Below are 17,466 nucleotides of genomic sequence, written 5' to 3'. Positions count from 1 at the left end.
TATTCCTAGGAGAAAAAAATTCTCCAAGATGGTCCTCAACCAGCCGCCAGCAACCCCTTGTAGCCATCAGCTAGCTCATTGTGCCATTTCTTCGCCATCTGAGCCAGCCATGTGGTCCCGCGCCCATCTACCATGATCGTATGTTTGAAGGTGGGCCTCTCAAATCTAAAGGTATGCCTTGTCATTTTGAAATTGAGTATTGTACTTTGCTTATCATGGACACTTCTAGGCATGGATTAATGGGGGGATTCAGCAAAAAGAATAGGCTAGGTTTGTGCTTCTGTCCCCTAGACCCCTTTTAGGAATTAACCTTGGATTCTAGTCTCGTGGGAAGACTTTTATTGATCATTTGGTTCCAAGGATGGTATTTGACAGGAAACCCTGATTTTGGATGAGTGGTCCCGCTCCCTTATCCGCTTATATTACCCTCTTTCCATCCATTATTGCCCCGTTCACCATTTTTACCACCTGGGACCACATCCCTTCATTGGGCCCACATAAGGTTAGCTCACCCCTTCCCCTTACCAACACCTTGGGTGATGGCCTGGAATGAAGCCCGAAGGTTGATGCCACTGAAAAAAAAATTAAAAGAATATATGGCCACATTCAACAGGAAAAGCACCACAAAATACAAAAGATGGTCGGGCCAAAAACATTTAGCACATGGGAAAAAGCCAATACATGAGCTCTACCCCATCATCATGGCCATCACCCTGGTTCCTACAGGTTCTATGAGCCTTCTTAATCATAAAGGAACCCATGATTGTCCCAATCTCTGGTGGGTGATGAACCGCCCCACCTTAAAAAGGGGGAATTCACTGCTATACCTTATACATCATGCTCTGACCCCTTAAGCCCCGAGCGGACAATCAAGGAAAATCATAAAAAGGAAAAAGGCATACAAATAAGGGTGGAAAAACCAGGGTCGAGGCACCTCATGTACCACGGTTGCTCCCTCCTGCACATCAGAAACCCAAGTGTGGGCTTCCCTCTTATTAGCTACCCTTGTACTCCAACATGTGACCCAGGGTTGCCCCTCCTCATCCCCTACTTCATTCACCTATCTGTCACATGCTACCACCTTTGACGGATGTACCTTGACTATATTATCCCCTTTGGAGGTAGAAACCACCTAATAGGGCACTTGGTTAACCCCATTTGGAGTTTAGGATACATTGGCACACCTCGAAACCCATTATGGAAGGGCAGGCCAATATGAAGTCCCCACATGTGGTCCATAATTAGGAAAGCTCGTTTACTCGATTTCTCTAATGACTTGTTGTACTGGAAGGCTAGGGGATGCATTGGATCTTATGCAGGATTGCAGATGGTTTCCATTTGGGTTTGGTCTCCTTATATGGGGTCCTAATCCTCTAGAGGGCTACATTGGCACATGTAGGGTGAGTGTTGAGAGCCATGGGCCTCCACAGCAGCAGATTGCACTCCATGGATCCCCACAACCATTCAAAGATTACTCGTGGTTCACTTATTGGACAAGGATGATGCATCTGATCTATCATGCCCAGTTGGCCCCAGATCTACACCATACACTTGGCAGATGATCCAGAACTTGTACGATGATGTGGCATCACCTACACTATCATCCTAGCCCTTGCAGGCGACACACTAGCATCTTCGATTTGTTTGGTGACCCATGAGAACACTTGTGTGCCCCCACATGTCATTTGGAGCACCACAGGTTATTACAAGGGTCCAACCCCTTGTCCACTACTTTTGAGGGTCCTATTCTTCATTGTGGCACCCATGGACCTCATTAGGCCTCTTAGAGGGCCCTACGACATGCATAGATTATTATTTGACCTCTTGAGAGGCTTACTTTTTCATGTATGAGCCAGTTTGGTGGGCTTGTCACCAAAAATTGTATTATTAGAACATTCTTTTATTTTGGGGGCTTATGTAGGCCAAGGAGGCTAATCCAAACTCCTAAGTTGTGTATAAATAGGAGAGAGATGCACCTAATCTATCATGCCCAGTTGACCCCAGATCTACACCATACACTTAGTAGATGATCCTGGACTTGTATGATGATGTGGCATCACCTACACTATCATCCTAGCCCTTGCAGGCGACACACTGGCATCTTCGATTTGTTTGGTGACCGATGAGGACACTTGTGTGCCCCCACATGTCATTTGGAGCACCACAGGTTATTACGAGGGTCCAACCCCTTGTCCACCAATTTTGAGGGTCCTATTCCTCATTGTGGCACCCATGGACCCCATTAGGCCTCTTGATAAGCCATTCCTCTTGTGCATTTGAAGTATCAAAGTTGCAAGATTGCTTTCACTTGACCTAGAGGGTTTGTGAAGTAATTTTGAGGCCTCCTTGACTGGGAACCAAGAAATCTTACACAAAATCAACATAGACTCCATTCTCCAAAGGATTAAGGCATTGATCTACCAAGGGTGGTCACCAAAACTCTTATTCTTTCACCTTCTCCCAATTCTAGCCACATTGGGGTGCCTAGGGCATCAATTTTCCGACAAGCTAGCCACTAAAAAATATCGATCTCCTGGGGTCTCCTGCGCTAGCTTTTCCTCTAGCCCTCCTCCAAATTTGAAGACATTCTAACGGTGGAGTTGGGAGAAAAGTCAAGCCCTAGCTCCAGGACCAAAACTTGCCCTGCCATCCCCAAGGCTAGCACTTCCCAAGGTCAAACCAACATCTTTAAGTAATTATATTTTCTTTGACCCTCTCTCCACCTTGTCTGGGGTAAGAATATCATTAGTTGCTACATTCTTTCCTCATACCCTAGGCTAGGTCCACTTGGTCCTATGTGGTCTCGCTCCTTTGAAAGACCATTCTTCAAGAACCATCCGGGATACCAATTCTAACATGGATTTTAGGGATTGGGAAACTCCTTCACAAGTCTTATCCCATAAACCTAACCCTCAAATTCTCTCCTCCTTTCCCTAGATTACCTATTACCTTGCTTACAAAGCAAGCAATCTTTATCCTTCAAATTTTGGGAAATGATTATTTAAGTCACTCATATCCATTGACTTATCCTTCATTAGGGACTCCACACATACCAGGTCTCCTCCCATCGGTGAAAGTCCATAAATAAAAGGGAGCCTTAGCTGAGGTGACAATGGGCTAAGTTTCCATTTGTTGCCGTTGGCCTAGCATTTTCCCTTTAGGGATCCCCCTTAGGTCCCATGCTAGTTTGAGCGGTAACATTTTGGCGTCATTGTCGGGGACACGAAACGTGTGTTTTGCTCCCCATTCAACATATTGACATATCATTTATTGGTGACTCCATTGGAAGAACGAAACCCCAGTTCTTCATTGAACTTAAAAGCAAACGCTTGTAGGGTGAAGAAAGCGTTTGTTAAGGCAATTTCATTCACTGTAGCAACTTCACATGTCATTAAGGACCCAGCAACATGTTGACCACATATTTTCCCACCATAGATATGACAGGGACCCCAAGATACCCTTCATCAAAATCCACGAAGAATATGCCAATTGTCGATGGGGATCCACATTCCGCAGCCAACCACGTGGTAAGGTTCATAAGGTACCTTTCAAAGCAAAATATAACTCAACCTTGGGACCAAATGGAATTGATTGTCCTATCCATTGCCCCATGTACTAATTGGTTCGAATCATGTAAACTTAAAAGCATTCCTTATGTTGCAATGTTGACTACGCAATTCTTTTTGCATGAAGGGCTGAGTTTCCATTCTCATGAAAACATATCCCAAATGTTAGATATGGCCCTTCGAGAGGAGGAAGTTATCGAATATGGTTTTATGTTTGAAGAAGGGCCTCTTATTGATGCGTACTTTAATAATAATGCCAAGGGAGAGACTCATGAATTGGAAAGCATATCCTCTAAGGACAATGAGGAAGATCTCAACCCCGAGAGCCCTCAGACATTGCAAGAATGGATGATGGAATATGAAAAGTCTTGCAGGAAACTGATGGCCACATATAACTCCCAAGAGATTTTCTCCCACTATTGTGAGCAATCGGAAAGACTCTATAACATGAAGAGTGAATATAAAGAAAGTCCTACCGATGACCTTCTTGAGACATTTTATCAAAATCATGTAGTAAATACCTTGGAGATCATTCTTCGGGAACGAATGAAGGAGGAAAAGTCCTCCCTATCCAAAGAAGAGAATGAATGGAATCCTAACCAACACCAAATATATAGTGAAGAATTGGAGGATTTTGAGGAAAATCATGATAATCGAATAAACAAAGAATCTGCGAGTGACTTTTGGGCTGTCGATTGGGGAATTGGGTATGATTATAGAAATGAAGACCCCATGGTTTCTCAAGTCCATAAGAATGAGCTCAGGGAAGAAGAAAATGCTCCGCCCCTTCTAAATAACAATGTTGGCCCTTATGAAGCCCTTCCTAGTGATTGGAAAGGTCTCTTCTTTATGTTCCAAGATGATTCAATCAAAAAAGAGCCTTCCAAAATTGTGGGAAATTCTGATGACTCTAATATAAAAGAAATTGAGGGAGATGCTTCCTTAGGCCATGCCATTGATAAAGGGTTTTTCTTCATGTTTGAGCATTCCTCCCCTTCTTATGCCCCTGCCCTAGAAATAGATGTTTGTGATGATCTTCATTACTGTTAATTTTAGGTATGTTCTATGTTGATAACAAATTTACTTCAATTTTCCATATTAGCTCAATATTAATTCCAGATTAGCAATCACATTTAGCATGATAGTAAAATGCAGATAGAACATAAACATAAATCGCAGAAGACAAGCCAAGACAAGAGGACACAAGATGTGGCGCTAGCCAGGGACAAACCCCAATGTGGGGAAACCCTTGATCAATTCTTCTTATATGTTCTTCAATAGTTCAGCAGAGAGAGAGATAGTACATATACATCAAAAGTCAACATATTGACTTATCTAAATAAGAGCAGAGATCTTCTCTAAGAAGATAGCATATGAGGTAGCTGATCTGAGCTGAGTAGAAGGCATACTGCGTCCACTGATCCAAGGTGACTCCATCACCATGTTGCTCCTCACTGTGCTGCACTCAATCATCATGCTGCACCTGTCACTATGCTGCACCCAATCACTGATCTGCTTTCATCACTGTGTTGCACCCAAACACTAATCTGCTTTCATCACTGTACTGCACCAATCACTGAGCTGCACCCAATGTTGCACCCATCATGCTGCATCCATCATGACATCCAATATGTTGCAACCATCAGCCATTGCACTCACCAGTCTTAGCTGCTTGCTATGGCTTACAGCCTAGCAGAGCAGCTAGACTCCTTCAACAGGTCCAGAGTGCAGTCTCCTAACAGTCACAAAATCTGCCCAGATTTGTCTGCAATTGTCCTCGAAGGGAAGGTTGTCTCCTTTACAAGACCGTCCTTCACTTGTCATCACAGGATATGGCATACAATCATAAACCCAAATACCACTGTAGTAAGAACATTATTAAACGCTAGGATCTCTGATCAATCATCACTGAATCTCTGTCCATTCATTACTGCATGTATATATCTGACATGCCATACATCAGACTGAATATATCACTGTCATATGTTCACAAGATTTTACTGCTATGCTTTACTGTCATTAGCACATGAGTTACTATCACACAACACAGTCATAACCTTATACTGAAGATAGTTTCCCACACATGGTAATTTCTTTACTTGACACTCCATTGACCAAGGGCTCTCTGTACTAGCCCAACACAAACTGTCCATCCAGAACTTAGATTAGGGCTCTTACCTTGCACTCCTTCCTGTGCAATCCATTGTCCCAAAACAGTGCTAAACACATGACTGGGCTTCCTCTATACAGCATATAGGAGCCTTCTTCAACAGCGGATGTAAGGCAGCATCTAATCCTTCTTTTGCTGCGGAGTAAGGCCTGCGGTTAGGGCACACCTGGACAGTGACTAGGGCACAAACTGAACTGTGGATTTAGCCTCATACATCAGCGTTTAGGGCCTGTCTTCCACGTCTAATTAGGCCTCATCCTTGGTTGCGGCTAGGGCACGTTGAGGCCTCCTTTATACACCATTCATCTGCGTCTATAGGGCTGCATTAGTCCTTCTATTCTCTGCGGCTAGGTGTCTTTTCCTAGGACAGCGTTTAGGGCTTTTAAGGACAGCTGCTTAGGGTCTCTTCTAGACCTGCGTTTAGGGCAGTTAGAACTTCTCCTTGCTGCGCTATAGAAGTCTCCTCCATGACTGCGTTTTAGGGCATCATCTCTATGACTGCGTTTTAGGCCATCATCTCCATGACTGCGTTTTAGGGCAGCATTGTCTTCTTAGGATCTCTCCTCCCACCAAAACCCAAGACAAGTGGAGAGGAAGAGATCACAAGAAGTGTGTGTTCAAATGACCTTCAAGGCACCTCTATTTATACTAAAACGTTGAGCACAAGTGGGGGCAATTTGGTTGCTGGCCGACCTTGACGAATTGTCCCATAACACAAATAAATTCATATCTCCATGAATACTTATCGGAATCAGATGATCTTTAGATCAATCCTACACCTCTCAATGAGAGGAATCCAAGAAAAATATCAGCTGCCAAAAATAAGATGACCCACATGGAGTTTGGCCCTAGTTGCCAATTTTAACACTCCCTCTCAACTAGGGAGAACTCCATCCATTGATCCATCTGCCAGTCTGTGCTATCTCTGCCATTAGTGCCTTGCATTGATCTGCTGAACCATGAAGAAGAATTGATCGAGAATGTCTCATACCATTCTCTACTAACCTGAAGTCAGTTCCATATGAAGAGAGTGGCTCATACCACTCTTACCGATCCTAGATCAGTTCTAAGAGAGTGAGTCATATCACTCTTACTGACCTGAAGTCAGTTTCATTGATCCCAGATCAATATCAAAAGAAAGTGTCTCAAACCACTCATACTGATCCCAGACCAATGGAGGTTATCCTAGCATAGGGAGTACGGTAGATACAATGATGCATCCATCGATAATACTACTATGGTCCCTAACCCCATTTCCCTACTCATTAGCCAGATGAGAGGTACTTCCCATGAGTCCCAGACTGCATGGGTAGGATGCCTCGACAGGAGAACCACTCATCCTGTCCATAAGTCGCCACGAGGTATCATAGGGGAAGGCTGAACCATTCACCATGTACACAGCGCACCATTAGGGGAGGGTGAGTCGCCCTATGGTCGCTTGTTGCTCCAAGAAGTACCCCAAGCCCCCCAGAGCTCCCAGAGCTCAATGCATGCATCATGCAGGACCCTCATAAGAGGGTCTCTCAATGACTCCAAGTCGTTCGGGAAAGTCACAAATTTGACCTTTCCCTGGGGCTTCGACAGAATGTCTGCGACCTGTACATCAGTCTCAATGCGATGGAGCCTTCTCGCTCATCGATGTACCATATCCCAGATAAGGTAGTATCTGATGTCTATATGCTGGAGCAATCATAGAATACAGGATTCCTCAACAATCGAATCCCCCCCTGGTTGACACAGAAGATCACAATGGTATCCATCATGTGTACAAACAACTCACTGAAGAGCTTCCACAACCAGGCAGCTTCACACGAGATCATACTCGTAGCTATGTATTCGGTCTCAGCGGTGCTCAAAGCAACCATCTTCTGCTTCCTGCTCATCTAGGATATCGAGCAGAACCCAAAGAGAGTCAGCACCCAGAAGTGCTCTTGCGATCCTCCACACTGCCTGCCTAATCATCATTAGAATAATCATGCAGCTTCACATTTCCGGCAGTGTATCTCAATTCATGAGAGATTGTGCCCTGAAGATATCTCAAGTGATTCTTGGCATCAATCCAGTGAGGCTCAACCAAATATGAGCCCAACATGCTAACTACAAAACATATATCCGGACGAGAGTTCACCAAGAACATCAATGCTAGTATGAGTTTGTGAAACTCAGAGGCATTTCCCAAATCTGGTCCGGCATCACTACCATATAACTTCTGAAAGTTAAGCTCCATCAAGGTAGTCACGAGCTTGCAGTTTACCATTCCAAATCCGAAATCCAACTCCCTCTTACTTTAGCAAATGAGAGGGTCTGCACCTGTCAGAAAGAGGTTGTCCTCATAAGGTGTCGGTATGAGAGGTCTATCATCCACAACCTTCAAGCAATGGTTTGGATCGACTTCACTCCTAGTGAATTTAGCTTCATCAGACAGCTATCAATCCTCTCATACTAAGCCCGGGGTGTTTTGCTTCAAGCCATAGAGGGCTTTCTTCCACCTGCATACACGAGATTCCTGATCATGAATCTCAAACCCCTCAGGTTGTTCCAAACCCGTGGACCTGCTACATGAGGGGAATGGTCCCCTTGTAAGATTTTCCTTTAGTACATCTCAGACATGTACCTTCATGCTCCTTTTGAATTCAGGCATCCCTGTCACCATCTGACTTACATTGGGTGGGGCCCCATAATAAGTAGATCTCCGGTGCTATAGATGAGATGTGTCAACTGACATGGTCCCCAATGGACTTCCTGCAACTTTATACAAATTGCCAACCCTGAACCCATGAGTAAAGGCATCTTTGAAAAATTCCATTTTCAAACACGTACCTTTCCATCGATGAATGCCACCCTGAAACCTTTGACTTCCATTGCCGAAATGGACACCAGGTTCTTCTTGCGATCGAGTACATAAGGAGATTCTCGTAAATGAATCGAGTTACCCTCATTCACTTGAGGGGTAACATTCCCTACACCCTTTCCAGGATAGGGGCATTGACTCCAAGTAATTGTTTCCAAATCTACCAAATTAGAGAGTGCACCCTTTTATCCGATGAAGTGCCTTAAAGCATTACAATAAGCCAGATTCCCAAAGAGTCTGGAGGAGAGGGCCAATATAAGACAATGCTACTTTATCTTATCAGAAACAACATTTGATTCTTCACACCTAGTGTTCCTTGCTTTCTTTGAAGAGTCGGTTATTTCCTTGATGACCTGCATTACCTGTCATTCCTTCGATCATTGAAGATGTCCCTGGAATGATTGTTATCATCATCAAGTGATGTGTCCCTACCTCGGACACTCCTCAGCATAATGGCCAAACTTATTACAAACAAGGCATTTGCCTTTCCTTCCACCCTTAGATACGGACTTCCCAATGAAGTGATCTTTAGGTACGCCATCAGAAGCTTCTGTTGTGCCATTCTGATAATATTCTCCGCTTCGACTTCACCCTTGGTGAATTTGAAAAGGGATGGGGAATCCACTGATCTTTTTGTCTTTTCCCAACTGTCTTCGGTGATTGCTCTTTCACTCTTGCTTGAGCTTTGTCTTCACTTCACCTCTGATACCATGTTAATTTTATGTATGTTCTATGCTGATAACAAATTTACTTCAATTTTCCATATTAGCTCAATATCAATTCCAGATTAGCAATCACATTTAGCATGATAGTAAAATGCAAATAGAACATAAACATAAATCGCAAAAAACAAGCAAAGACAAGAGGACACAAGATATGGCGCTAGCAAGGGACAAACCCCAATGTGGGGAAACCCTTGATCAATGCTTCTTATATGTTCTTCAATAGTTCAACACGGAGAGAGATAGTACATATACATCAGAAGTCAACATATTGACTTATCTAAATCAAAGCAGAGATCTTCTCTAAGAAGATAGCATATGAGGTAGCTGATCTGAGCTGAGTAGAAGGCATACTGCGTCCACTGATCCAAGGTGACTCCATCACCATGCTGCTCCTCACTGTGTTGCACCTCACTGTGCTGCACTCAATCATCATGCTGCACCTGTCACTATGCTGCACCCAATCACTGATCTGCTTTCATCACTGTGTTGCACCCAATCACTGATCTGCTTTCATCACTGTACTGCACCAATCACTGAGCTGCACCCATCATGCTGCATCCATCATGACATCCAATATGCTGCAACCATCAGCCATTGCACTCACCAGTCTTAGCTGCTTGCTATGGCTTACAGCCTAGCAGAGCAGCTAGACTCCTTCAACAAGTCCAGAGTGCAGTCTCCTAACAGTCACAAAATCTGACCAGATTTGTCTGCAATTGTCCTCGAAGGGAAGGTTGTCTCCTCTACAAGACCGTCCTTCACTTGTCATCACAGGATATGGCATACAGTCATAAACCCAAATACCACTGTAGTAAGAACATTAATAAAACGCTAGGATCTCTGATCAATCATAGTTGAATCTCTGATTCTCTGTCCATTCATTACTGCATGTATATATCTGACATGCCATACATCACACTGAATATATCACTGTCATATGTTCACTAAGATTTTACTGCTATGCTTTACTGTCATTAGCACATGAGTTACCATCACACAACACAATCATAACCTTATACTGAAGATAGTTTCCCACACATGGTAATTTATTTACTTGCCACTCCATTGACCAAGGGCTCTCTGTACTAGCCCAACACAAACTGTCCATCCAGAACTTAGATTAGGGCTCTTACCTTGCACTCCTTCCTGTGCAATCCGTTGTCCCAAAACAGTGCTAAACACATGACTGGGCTTCCTCTATACAGCGTATAGGAGCCTTCTTCAACAGCGGATGTAAGGCAGCATCTAATCCTTCTTTTGCTGCAGAGTAAGGCCTGCGGTTAGGGCACACCTGGACAGTGACTAGGGCACAAACTGAACTGTGGATTTCGCCTCATACATCAATGTTTAGGGCCCGTCTTCCACGTCTAATTAGGCCTCATCCTTGGTTGCGGCTAGGGCACGTTGAGGCCTCCTTTATACACCATTCATCTGCGTCTATAGGGTTGCATTAGTCCTTCTATTCTCTGCGGCTAGGTGTCTTTTCCTAGGACAGCGTTTAGGGCTTTTAAGGACCACTGCTTAGGGTCTCTTCTAGACCTACGTTTAGAGCAGTTAGAACTTCTCCTTGCTGCGCTATAGAAGTCTCCTCCATGACTGCGTTTTAGGGCATCATCTCTATGACTGCGTTTTAGTCCATCATCTCCATGACTTCATTTTAAGGCAGCATTGCCTTCTTAGGATCTCTCCTCCCACCAAAACCCAAGACAAGTGCAGAGGAAGAGATCACAAGAAGTGTGTGTTCAAATGACCTTCAAGGCACCTCTATTTATACTAAAACGTTGAGCACAAGTGGGGGCAATTTGGTTGTTGGCCGACCTTGACGAATTGTCCCATAACACAAATAAATTCATATTTCCATGAATACTTATCGGAATCAAATGATCTTTAAATCAATCCTACACCTCGCAATGAGAGGAATCCAAGAAAAATATCAGCTGCAAAAAATAAGATGACCCACATGGAGTTTTGCCCTAGTTGCCAATTTTAACAATTCCCCTAGTCTTGATGAAGGGTTGCTTTCCCCTATGAAGAACCAAGAATCATGGTTTTTCCCCAAATACAATGACAAGTCCACTTCTTGTTTTCCCAATGACCAAAATAACATCATCCTAAATGTGTTTGAGACATTCAATCCTTCTTACCTAGAGGGTGATGGGTCTAAGATAGCTCTTCATCAAAGATTCATGTACTTGATCATTGACATTTCTATCTCCTGGTTAGATGACCAAATTCAATCTTCTCGGATGATGTATTTCCCTTCTTCTAAGGTTCCTTTCTATATAATATGGGTCTCTTGTTTTCCCACCTCCCGCCCCCGTAACTCCTCGCATCATTTTTCCCATTTATATTGTCGAGTCCATTGCAAAAATAATCATGGAAGCATGCATTCTTGTATTGATCAATTGACATGTTGGTTGCATTGGGTCTATGATTATACCTAGCACTTGACATTGTATCATATGCATGGTAGAGTAGGATGAATTGCATGTTGATTTCTAAATTAGAAGTAACGTGATATGATATTTCTCTCATGGTAGATTAGTTACACTTAGATTAAAATTTGCATATCTCTATTTTTCTGTTGATTTTATGGCCTAAGCTCTAACATATTAGCATGTACGATCATGAGATGCTGCAAAAGCATGTTGCCCCGTGTTTTTCCATCTATTGTATGTGCAGCTGACAGGTCTACAACAACCAAGAGATTGTTGGAGTTCTCATGACCTCCTGTTCGAGTAGCTTCGCCCACTTCTTCGAGAGATCATGTCCCAGTTGAAGCCAAATGTTACCCACCATCTTGTGGGTAATATCCCTAGGAGAAAACATTTCTCCAATATGGTCCTCAACCAGCAACCAACAGCCCCTTGTAGCCACTAGCTAGCTCATTGTGCCATTTCTTCGCCACTTGAGCCAGCCATGTGGTTCCTCGCCCATCTACCATGATCGTGTGTTTGAAGGTGGGCCTCTCGAATCTAAAGGTATGCCTTGTCATTTTGAAATTGAGTATTGTAGTTTGCTTATCATGGACACTTCTGGGCATGGATTAATGGGTGATTCGGTAGAAAGAATGGGCTAGGTCTGTGCTTATGTCCCCTAGACCCCTTTTAGGAATTAACCTTGGATTCTAGTACTGTGGGATCTCTTTTATTGATCATTTGGTTCCAAGGATGGTATTTCACGGGGAAACCCTGATTTTGGTTCAGTGGTCCCGGTCCCTTATCCGCTTATATTACCCTCTTTCCATCCATTATTGCCCCGTTCATCATTTTTCCCACCTAGGACCACATCCCTCCATCGGGGCCCACATAGGGTTAGCTCGCCCCTTCCCCTTACCCACACCTTCGATCATGGCCTGGAATGAAGCCCGGAGGTTGATGCAGCTGAAAAGAAAGTTAAAAGCATATATGGCCACATTCAACAAGAAAATTACCACAAAATGCAAAAGATGGTCGGGACAAAAACATTTAGCACGTAGGCAAAAGCCAATACATGAGCTCTACCCCATCATCATGGCCATCACCCTGGTTCCTACAGGTTCTATGAGCCTTCTTAATCATATAGGAACCCATGATTGTCCCAACCCCTGGTGGGTGATGAACCGCCCCACCTTAAAAGGGGGGAATTCACTGCTATATCTTATACAGCATGCTCTAACCCCTTGAGCCCCGAGTAGTCAATCGAGGAATATCATAAAAAGGAAAAAGGCATATAAAGAAGAGTGGAAAAACCAAGGTCGGGGCATCTCATGTACCACGATTGCCCCCTCCTACCATCAGAAACCCAAGTGTGGACTTCCCTCTTATTAGCTACCCTTGTACCCCAGCATGTGACCCAGGGCTGCCTCTTCTCATCCCCTACTTCATTCACCTATCTGTCTAATGCCACCACCTTTAACGAATGTACCTTGACTATATTATCTCCTTTAGAGGTGGAAACCACCTAATAGGGCACTTGGTTAACCCCATTTGGAGTTTAGGAGACTTTGGCACACCCCTAAGCCCATTATGGAAAGGCAAGCCATTATGAAGTCTCCACCTGTGGTCCATAAGTAGGCAAGCTCATTTACTCTATTTCTCTAATGACTTGTTGTACTGGAAGGCTAGGGGATGCATTAGATCTTATGCAAGATTGCAGATGGTTTCCATTTGGATTTGGTTTCCCTATATGGGGTCCTAATCCTCTAAAGGGCTACATTGGCACATGTAAGGTGAGCGTTGAGAGCCATGGGCCTCCACAACAACAAATTGCACTCCATGGATCCCCACAGCCATTAAGAGATTGCTCGTGAATCAATTATTGGACAAGGAGGATGTACCTGATCTATCATGCCCAGTTGGCCCCAAATCTACACCATACACTTAGCAGATGATCCAGGACTTGTACGATGATGTGGCATCACCTACACTATCATCCTAGCCCTTGCAGGCAACCCACAAGCATCTTCGATTTGTTTGGAGATCCATGAGGACACTTGTGTGCCTCCACATGTCATTTGGAGCACCACAAGTTATTACAAGGGGCCAACCCCTTATCCACTGCTTTTGAGGGTCCTATTCTTCATTGTGGCACCCATGGACCTCATTAGGCCTCTTAGAGGGCCCTACGACATGCATAGATTATTATTTGACCTCTTGAGAGGCTTACTTTTTCATTTATGAGCTAGTTTGGTGGGCTTGTCACCAAAAGTTGTATTATTAGCACATTATTTTATTTTTTGGGCTTATGTAGGCCAAGGAGGCTAATTCGAACTCCTAAGTTGTGTATAAATAAGAGTGAGATGAGTTCATTTTTCATCATCACTTTGGATTGGATCTCTCTCTTCTTTAGAGAATTTCGCACTTTTTCTGGAGGATGAATTGGAGCTTTTATGGATGAATTTTGATGTATGGTTGTTGGTCTATCTTCTCTTGGAGCTTCTCTATTGTCATTTGTGAATGGTTGGATATACTCTACTGCATGTAAGTACGAATTTTTGATGTTATTCTTGTTACTTTTGTCATATATGCTAGATTGGGATTTTCGTTGTTTTAGGGTTAATCGTTGCATGCAAATTATTGCTTGATATTGTGGAATTGTCTCTATTATAATGTTCTCTCCGTGCATGGGCCATGTAGTGTGCAAGAAATATCTTAGGGGTAAAATTTAACCTTGATAAGCCATTCCTCTTGTGCATTTGAAGTATAAAAGTTGCAAGATTGCTTTCACTTGATCTAGAGGGTTTGTGAAGTAATTTTGAGGCCTCCTTGACTGGGAACCAAGAAATCTTACACATAATCAACATAGACTCCATTCTCCCAAGGATTAAGGCACTGATCTACCAAGGGTGGTCACCAAAACTCTTATTCTTTCACCTTCTCCCAAGTCTAGCCACATTGGGGTGCCTAGGGCATCAATTTCCCAACAAGCTAGCCACTAAAAAATATCGATCTCCTGGGGTCTCCTACGCTAGCCTTTCCTCTAGCCCTCCTCCAAATTTGAAGACATTCTGACGGTGGAGTTGGGAGAAAAGCCAAGCCCTAGCTCCGGGACCAAAACTTGCCCTGCCATCCCCAAGGCTAGCACTTCCCAAGGTCAAACCAACATCTTTGAGTAATTATATTTTCTTTGATCCTCTCTCCACCTTGTCTAGGGTAAGAATATCATTGGTTGCTACATTCTTTCCTCTACCCTAGGTTGGGTCCACTTGGTCCTATGTGGTCTCGCTCCTTTGAAAGACCATTCTTCAATAACCATCCGAGATACCAATTCTAACATGGATTTTAGGTATTGGGAAACTCCTTCACAAGTCTTATCCCATAAACCTAACCCTCAAATTCTCTCCTCCTTTCCCTAGATTACCTATTACCTTGCTTACAAAGCAAGCAATCTTTACCCTTCAAATTTTGGGAAAGGATTATTCGAGTCACTCATATCCATTGACTTATCCTTCATTAGGGACTCCACACATACCAGGTCTCCTCCCATCGATGAAAGTCCATAAATAAAAGGGAGCCTTAGCTGAGGTGACAATGGGCTAAGTTTCCATTTGTTGTCGTTGGCCTAGCATTTGCCCTTTAGGGATCCCCCTTAGGTCCCATGCTAGTTTGAGCGATAACAGGTGGCATTGGCCATGGAGCTCTGACCTTGGATACCCACCTAGATCCCTATGTTGATGGTTAGCAAGTAAGCCTGACGGTACCTAGAATGGTTGAAATCTTGAGTCCATCTTAGTCCCACCGGGATAGATTACGTTGGTAAGGTATCTAATCCATAGCTCTGTGTGTGCTAAACTCTTCATAGTTCATTTCATTTTGAGATCTTCCATGTGTGTAATTATGAATAACTCCCTAGTTAAGAGGGAGTGTTGAAGAATGTAACTAGTATCGGTCGTCATAATTGTACTTGAGTCATCGTGTAATATATTTGTTAAAAGAATTTTTTATTATTATTAAATTGACTTATTAAAACATGGATTTCATGCTTAGGTAAATGGTTCATAAGTCATAGCACGCAATGTGTGCTTTAGGATTTTTCTTATTGAATCAAAGTCAAAAGAAAGAAAATTGTTGTGTCAAAGGATCTCCTCCATCAAGTCAGCTCCTTCTCATACAATGACATCCACCTATTCTTCAAGTCGGCCTCTAAACGATTGACAAAAGGTGAATAATTCAGCCTCAAAATCAGTTGACAAGTTGGCTTCTACAAACTGCTCTTGTTGGCCCAAAAAGCACAGTGACAAACCAGTATTAATAGCAAGGTGAACTCGACCTATTGGAACACTTGGATTTGCGATTTTTGAAATAAAAAGAAGAAGTGCGAGGGACATAAAGAATTCTATTACAGGACGAAAAGACTCTATTGCAGGACAGAAAAGTGAGGGGACCGATAATCTACATGAACCGAGTTTATCTAATGTATTATAGAGACCGAAAATATATAGAAAACTGAAGATTGCAAAAAGAATGATGACTTGATGGAGTAAAGGAGATCATGTGTCTAAGTCTTCAGTCCATGTTGTCTCAAAATTGTTATGAATCTACTTAAGGAAGAGTTTGGACTGGGTTTTCCCCTCCATAGGGGTTTTGTTGAAGAATGTAATAGGTTCGGTCTTCATAATTGTATAATGTAATATATTTGTCAAAAGAAATTTTATTATTAATAAAAAATGACTAATTAAAGCATGGGTTTCATGCTTGGGTCATCATTTTTAGGTCAAAGCCTCCATTATAGGCTTCTAGGTTTTATATTGAGTCAATAGAGTCATTGTCAATTTTATTAGACCCTTCTTGGGCTTTTGTATCATGTAAAAAGAATTATTTTTTAGTCAAATAGGTCATTTGACACCTCCACACCAAGTCGGCCCTATCCTAATGAAGTCGGCCTACATTAGGGCAATTCGACCCACAGAAAAGGCTATATATAGAGAAGCAGTTTGATCCATTTGCACCACTCACTCAACAAGTTCGATACACAAGAAAGAGAGGCAAAAAAAGTGCGAAGTTGCTAGAGAAGGAAGAAGATTGCAGGGAAAGATCAAAACGAAGTTTTTGGCTATATATCTCTCACTCGTGCGAAGTTACTGGGCATTTGCTGGGGGCCGAAAATCTGAACTTTACTACAGGTCAGAGTTCTGCTACAAGGGAGGCCGAAATTCTACTGCTACAAGGTCGAAACTCTAGGTCGAATTTGTTGTTGGGAATTTATCATTTGGAGAAGAAGGGTTGACTTGGTGATTGGAGGAAGTCTATGTCTAGGTCAAAGTGTCTTGGATTATCTCAACTTATCTTGAATCTACTGAAGGAAGAGACTTGATTGGGTTTTCCCCTCATAGGGGTTTTGCCGTGATTATCAGCCTACATATTGTGTCTCTTGTTCTTATGATCTTCATACACATATAATTTGGTAATTGCTTGATGAAACATAATCTAATAAAGAAGTAAAAGAAGCCAACATAATTCACAAGTAATTATCAAGAAGAGGAATCAAAACCCTAATTCCTACTAGCATTGATTTCTCAACATGGTATCAGAGCTAAGGACAAAGAAGGTTGGAGATCACTTTGTTGGCTTGGAAGAAAAGGTTACTCCCTCTATGACAAGTTACTTGAAGATGGGATTCAATATCATAAGAATTGCAGGAAGCTGGATTGGAAGGATCATCTACAACTTATCT

The 17,466-nt window shown here is 42.8% G+C and overlaps 1 protein-coding gene across 2 annotated transcripts in view; it reads right to left on the bottom strand.

Annotated features, from left to right (window-relative positions):
• DBR1 (debranching enzyme 1) overlaps positions 1-17,466 on the bottom strand; it is a 306,852-nt gene that overhangs the window by 183,524 nt on the left and 105,862 nt on the right. The window lies entirely within an intron of this gene.

Source organism: Pinus tabuliformis, chromosome J (genome assembly GCF_031772625.1).
Source record: "Pinus tabuliformis cultivar Carrire ecotype Pingquan chromosome J, CPIR1, whole genome shotgun sequence".
NCBI lineage: Eukaryota > Viridiplantae > Streptophyta > Pinopsida > Pinales > Pinaceae > Pinus > Pinus tabuliformis.
This window is presented reverse-complemented; position numbering and strand designations above follow the sequence as displayed.